Source organism: Strix uralensis, chromosome 1, assembly GCF_047716275.1.
Source record: "Strix uralensis isolate ZFMK-TIS-50842 chromosome 1, bStrUra1, whole genome shotgun sequence".
Classification (NCBI taxonomy): Eukaryota; Metazoa; Chordata; class Aves; order Strigiformes; family Strigidae; genus Strix; species Strix uralensis.
In genome coordinates, this window is record NC_133972.1 from 151,601,918 (window position 1) to 151,608,887 (window position 6,970).

Consider the following 6,970-nt stretch of genomic DNA (forward strand, 5'->3'; position numbering starts at 1 on the left):
AACAGATGTCAAAACCTCCAAGGTAGCTGTACGAGGTGTGATGAAACCCTGGCCTGGACACATGGTGACAGAACCTGCATAAAGCCCTGCTAGTATGATGTAAACCCATAATTGTTTGGACAAATGTGATCCACCATGAGGAGTTTATGTCAGTGAGTGCTTCGTGTCACACACTGCTTTTAACCCAATTTTAGTACATTACAGCTCAATTTATTGTACCATCAAACTGTGGGCATCACTTGTGAAAGGAGCCAGACAGCTTGCCCATAGCATGACACAGACTTTCCGGCCAAAGCTGACCTTGTTCTCTTCTCCACCACTGACACCACAGCAGAGTTCTCTCAGTTCAAAGAGATTGTACTGGCAATTAATAACTGCCTTATAATACTGCTCTTACCTGTAAGAGGTGGAAAGTAGAGTACTGCCATTGTATATAGCATAGTAAGTGTTAAGTTCAGGTGCATTTTGTGGTGTCTGTGGCTTCCAGTCCATTTTGGGTTACAGTTGGGACCCAATGTGGCCGAACTCGGTGTTTTTGAAGACTGGGAGCATGGCCCTGCCCAGTCATCCTTTAGAGGGCACTGACTGACCGTTTGTCATTCCACTGGCGGCTGAACATACCCGGTGACTTGTTGTCACTGAGAGAAGGACAGTTCCCCTTTCCTGCTGCCTTCTTCCCTTGTCCTCATGGCTTTCTCCCCTTCTCCAGCCCATGCAGTCTGACCACTTTGCTCTTAAGGGTTGGTTGGTTGTAGGGTTGGTTTTTATTTTTTGCAATGAGTTAGTTTGGGATATTTGAGTGACTTAAATCTGCTCCCAGAGTCAGAGCTGACACAAGATAAGCAGCAGGGTGTGGCCCAGGGACAAAGGGAGACTGTTCCAGTGCTGATAAAATGTTAATTTGCCTTATGGCCTCCTGCAAAACTATGACCTTTGCAGCACAGTTCTGGAGGAATAATTAGCACTAATTGTTTGGTCACCCTGTTTCACCCCAAAAAGGGGGAGAGTGGAAGGGAAGGGGAGAGATGAAAGAGTGTTGGTGAAAGGAGTGAAGAGAGAGATGATATGTCAAGAGAGACTTCAGGCCCTGGGGCTGGGAAGTGATCTGATGGGAAGAGGATTTCGGTGTCTGCCCAGAAGAGGTGGAGCAGACCCTCCTTCAGATCACCAAGAGCGTAAGAGGTGCCTACGGCATCTAACATGTTTGGCTCCTGTCCCCTTTCTCTTCACAGAAGGGCAGGGCCCAACTGGTGTGGAAAATAGGTGGTGGATCTCTGGCTAAGCACCTCAGTCTCACTGAAGGCCCAATTTCACCTCCCACTGCTGGCATGTTACCAGCATTAGATAAAACACACTTCATTTTTTTGTCTTGTAAGGGCATTGATTTATACTCCCAGAGCTGCCTCCGTCCCTCTTGCCAGGTTAGCTTCTTTCCCCTTGGGCTTTGTACGAGTCTTCAAAGAAACAAAGTCAGGGACTGGAGGATGAGGAGAGCTGAGCTGGAAATGGAGCAGGAGCTCTCCTACCCACCAAGATAACCACAGGGCCAAGGGGCCCTGCTGAGGGTGGTCCTTGGCCCATCAACTCCTGGGAGTCAAACCAGTCCAGAGCCCTGCAGCCCCAAGGGGCAGGTAACAAAATGCCAGTAAAGCACAAATTAGCAAATGATGAAACACCGTACAAATTCCCCACCCTTCCTAGGGAAGATGCTGACTCATTGCCTTACTTTGACACTGGGATGCTGAAGCATGTAGACTTATTTTCAAGCACATGTTGAACTGGGACCACTTGAGTCCCAGTCACCCCTGCAGCAGAGCAGAGCAAAAGTGCTGGCTGCTGAAGGCCATGGCAGATGCTGCTTGTGGGTGGCTTAGAGGCATCTGAACAGTTTGGTGCTTTTCTGCTTTCTAGAAATGTTCGCCCTGCTCTGAGCATCCATACCTCAGTGTCCATCCATACCTTCCCACCTGCCCAGCCTCTGGCTGTTTTAGTAAGAAATGCCAAAGCCTTAGTTGTGATGGTGTTTTGTTCCTGCTCAAGCCCACTCGAGAGCCTCCTGGTGAATGTTTGGTGAGGGCTTCCTCCCCCAGGCTTGAGTGTTTGGTGAATGTAGTGAGAGAGCCAGACACAGGTGACTTGACCCAGAAGCGAGTTACCAGCAGGCTATTGCAATGTCAGCTTTGCTTAGCCTTGGCCAGGACTGGGCACCTGTGGGTGTGATGTGGTGCAGCACGAGCTCTGCTCCACACTGAGCTGAGGGCTGGGAGGAGAAGGGGAGGGCAAAGCACAACACCAGGGCTGTCTATCATGCATCCAACAGGGGACTGGAAAGGGAGCATGGAGGGGATTACATCTAGCCCAGCACTGCAGGCTCAGCTCAAAGCAAGGACTTTAAAAACAGCTATGATACTCTCTTTGTTTGGCCTGCATGGTCTGGGGAGCATCCTGAGCTGGTCTGAGGCAAACTCTTCCATCCTGGTTCCTGCTACACTCACATGCAGCCTTCCCCCAGATCTGTACTTGCTCTGTCTGTACAAGTGACAGAGCCCCCTGAACAAACACAGGACGTCAACTGTCAGTCATCGAGGATGTAGCAAAGTCCTATGGACAAGCAATACTCTAAACATGATTGCTTAAAATGAAAGGTGAACCATTAAATGGCCAGAGATTCTTAACTGCAGTAACATGCGTGCAGTTAAACCCAAAGAGAGAGGAAAATTAAATAGAAACAGCTACTAAAAATGTCATTGCAAAAACAATCCAAAGAAATATCATGTGAACATAGGAAAAGGAACTGTCTTTTCATGCACTGCAAGCTGCCACTTTTTGAAAGCACCGGGAAACAAGCTGTTGAGCGGTGGAATGGATAAAACCAGGCTCCCAACCTCCCCTGAGCTGCCTGACCCACTAAATCGCGATGCCGCTGCTGGGTCAGAGGCAGGCAGCGGCATGGCCACCCCAGCTGTGCCCACGTGCTGAGGGGTGACTGGTGCATGTGCTGAGTGGCATGTCGTCTGCCATCATACCAAGCTCCTACCAGGTGAGCTCGGCCTCCCTTTCCATGGACAGGGTCACTGCTATGGGTACCTCTCTCTCTCTTTTCCAGTATACTCCAGTACATGGCTAAATTTGATTGAGGCTACCTGAGGATACTGGGAAAAAACAGGCAGACAGACCCCCGGATTATACAAGTCTCTTGCCTTTATGAAATGCAGGCTGAAAATGAATCCAGGGCTCAGAAAAGTGGCGAATGGCTCTGGCTGTTGCAGGATGCCAGAGACTGAGCCACGTAGATGCACTCTGTGACACAGAGGCACCCCGCACCTTTGCCAAGAGTGACACAGAGCTGGACGTGCAGCACTGGAGAGGATGTCCAGCTGGTGCAGGGATGGTCACCCCGGTGCAGATTTTCACGTGGTGGGAATCTGCTGCTGCTATTTGACCCTGCTCTCAGCCTGGGCTGTGCCTCTTGCAAGGTGTGAAGGTCTTCCACAGGTCAGATGCGCCAGTGCTGACAGCAGCGATGCTCAGGTACTTCAGAGGACTTGAGTGTGAAAGTCTTCAGGAACATGCACTTTGATTTGGACAGGCAGAAATGCAAAAGCAAACAACAGGGCTTTGATAGTCACAAGGATCTGGCTTACATGTTGATGTAGACTGGTTTGTACTAGAGTTTTTTTTGTGCCAGGTATCTTTCTCCATAAGAACAAGCCTGTTTTATCCTGCTGCACCTTCCAGCTCTGCTGCTGATGTTTTCATGCTCTTTGCCCATGATGCACGCTGCATGGCCATGAGTAAGCAGGTATCAGTACCGTGCACTGGCACACTCCCAAGGGATCTGCAGTAAACAGTGAGCACAGTGATCCAAAATCATCTTCCGTATCATGTTAGCAAAGTACAAAGCCCGAGGGCGCTGATGCTAGTGTGGCTGAACAGGGAGGATTGGGTGACCTCTAACTCCTCTGTGTCTTTTTCTGACAGCAGTGCCCCGTGGGGCTCACACCGGGGTTTGTTCATCTGTCCCTGTGCTCTCTAGTGCTGCAGCTGGCTTTGCGTGGTAGCAGCACAGCCTTCCTGGGGTGAAAAGGAGGATAACAACCACCTCCACCTCCTGCAACAGTGCTGCTGCAGCCAGGTTACTGATCTTCAAAACCAAGTTACTGCTGACTTAGCTGTTTTGCATAGAAGCAATCCCCCTCCTCATCTTCATAAGACCTGGCTGGGCAGCTCAAATTTAACAGCTCAATTTCTCCACAGGGCCATAGCCAGGATGTTGCTAGATTATAATCCAAAAACGTCCCAAATCCAGGTGGAAGTCATCACAAAAAATTGCACAGACTTCTCTTTAAGAGAAGTATCCACAGCTACGCTTGGGCTACAGGAATGTGGAGCTGAAAAACAGGGCTGGCTTCCCAGGGCTCTTCATTCTCACTTTCTGAGTAATCCTGTCCATTTTGAGAGTGAAAACAATCCTCTATTCTGCTCCAGAAGGACCAACCCCAGTAAGGCACAAGTGTCCCGACAGAGACTACTCCTCAGGAAGCAATGCTGCTAATTAGCTTTGGCTTTCCTGATTTTCTGTATATTTCTACATGTTCGCACCACCTTCACATCTTCATGATAGATGAAGCTTCTGCTACTGTAGCCAAACAGTGGCTATTTGGGGCTGGAGCACCCTGATGAAAGACTCTCTCTTCTGCGTTTTGTTATCTTGGAGAGGTATTTACCTCCACCCTGTACCTGATGTCCTGTACCTCTCAGCACTTTGATTTTCCTGCCTATGCCCCTTCCACCTTTGTTCTTATCGCAGAGCCCCCATGAAAGCCAGCATTTTTATATCCAGGATTTACCCACTAGTTGTCACTACCAAGGAGCAAACAGGGGCCCTGACATGTATCAGTTGGTCTATCAGAAAGCAGTGTTGTACGGTGAGAAGCCGCAGAAGGCAGGAGTTCACAACCGGTTGTGCAGCTCCCTTCCCTGAAGGAAAGAGTTTGCTGTTACTGTAAACAGAGCAAGTCAGAGCAGCCAGGCACCCTGCACTCCTTCCACACTGCTATCCCCCGGCTGCGCCACAGGGGAAGAAACCATGGTGGAAGGAGATTTCCTGGAGGTACTGAGTCCTGACTAAGGTAACAGGCTGCTGGCACATAGTGCAGGCCGGGCACAGTCTTGGGCCATCTCCAAGCACTTCTGAGCAACCTGCAGAAAGTACTTGAAGCCAGCCATGGAGAGACCTGAACCCAACTGCTGGGTGGGTGAAAGCCCCCGCTCAGCTCACTGCCAGTGCTGGTCCTGGTGGTGGGGCTCTCTGCAGCTTCCCTCTCCTCCCCTTGCACTGCTCACAACACAGACGTCTGCAAATCGCTTTTTGTCCTCCTTTTCCCCTTTGCAAGGTGGTCAGAAGAAAAGCCCCACCCAAGAGTTTCCTGTTCTCTGAGTTACCTTTTTTGGTTTTTTAGTTTCATTATTGGATTGTCTCTCGTTCAGCTTCCTGCCAGATCCTTGGCTGTGCACTTGGGCTGTTTGGGGCCCCTCGGTCACTGCCCCACTCTCTGCTGGCACAGAGGTTTGTGGCCAGGATGTGGTTGCAGAACCTGAACCACCATCAGTCAGAGCCTGGCAGAGCTTCCCGAGCCCCAGCCCTCCACCTCCAAGTAGCTACCAGGCCAGTGGTTTTGAGCCACAGCCTGTTTTTTAAGCGTTTCCTATTGTCATTGTAGAGATTCCGTGTGATTTCTTTCTCCGTCACTGAGAAAATCAGCTTTGAAGACAAAATGGGACCAGAGGGGTCCGAGCTTGGTCTTATATTTGATGCAGAATGTCCCATGTCCCAACAAGCAGCTGGAGCACATGCTGCCTCTTTGTGCTGGTCGTGAACTGGAGTGTGCCATGCATCTGCACCCGAGGATGATTTCCATGCTGAACATCTGTAGGTATCACAACTAACATGTCAGTGAGGGCATCTATTGGACATAAGCTGTGTCCTATATTTTTTGCCCTTTCTTTTCTGGGATGGCAGGCAACCAGCCAGCACTGTGATGTCCAGACTCTGCTGCAAGTGGGGTTATACTGTTGGGATGTGCAACTGCTCTGTATGCCCATGGCTGTAGTGGGCTGGAGGAGATGTGCTCAGAACTTTTCACTCAATCAACAAGATAAGGTCCTTATGCCCCATGCAGACAACCTTCACGTAGTGGGTGGGGATGAAGTTTGGCTTGGTTGTGGAGCCAGGAGTGAGTATCTTGGCTAAATACTGATCTTAGGCCAGGGACGCAGAATTTGAAGCAGTCAAGTTAGTAAGTTAGAATCACAGAATAGAATCACAGAATAGTTTGTGTTGGAAGGGACCTTTAAAGGTCATCTAGTCCAACCCCCCTGCAATGAGCAGGAACATCTTCAACGAGATCAGGTTGCTCAGAGCACTATCCAACCTGACCTTGAATGTTTCCAGGGATGGGGCCTCTACCACCTCTCTGGGCAGTCTACTCCAGTGTTCTACCGCCCTCATTGTAAAAAATTTCTTCCTTAGATCTAAGTTCCATCCCATCTGCTGAGCTTGGCCTGACACTGAACAAGGTAACACATTTCAGGTTACCAAAGCTCTCAAGTTACTGTCCATCAGCTGAACCATCACTTGGGACTGATTTGCTGCTCATGCGACCAGTGATATGTGCTAGTCTGAAACCCAAAAGAAGGTGGGAGCCCATTGCAACCACACTGGAATACCAACCAGGGTTGGGGGTCCATGTCTGTCATGTATCGTGAGGGTCAAGCAATGAAGTGCTCATATACATCCATGTCTCCAACGTCTTTGAAAAAATATGCAAGCAATAGGATGGTGCACAGGGTCCGTCACTATCCTCCATAAGCATAGTTACACTCTCAATGAAGACCTCCCAATAGAAATTGATAGATGATACCCTCCATTCCCAGCTTTGGTGTGAGAGGCAGCCCACAGAGGCTCTCC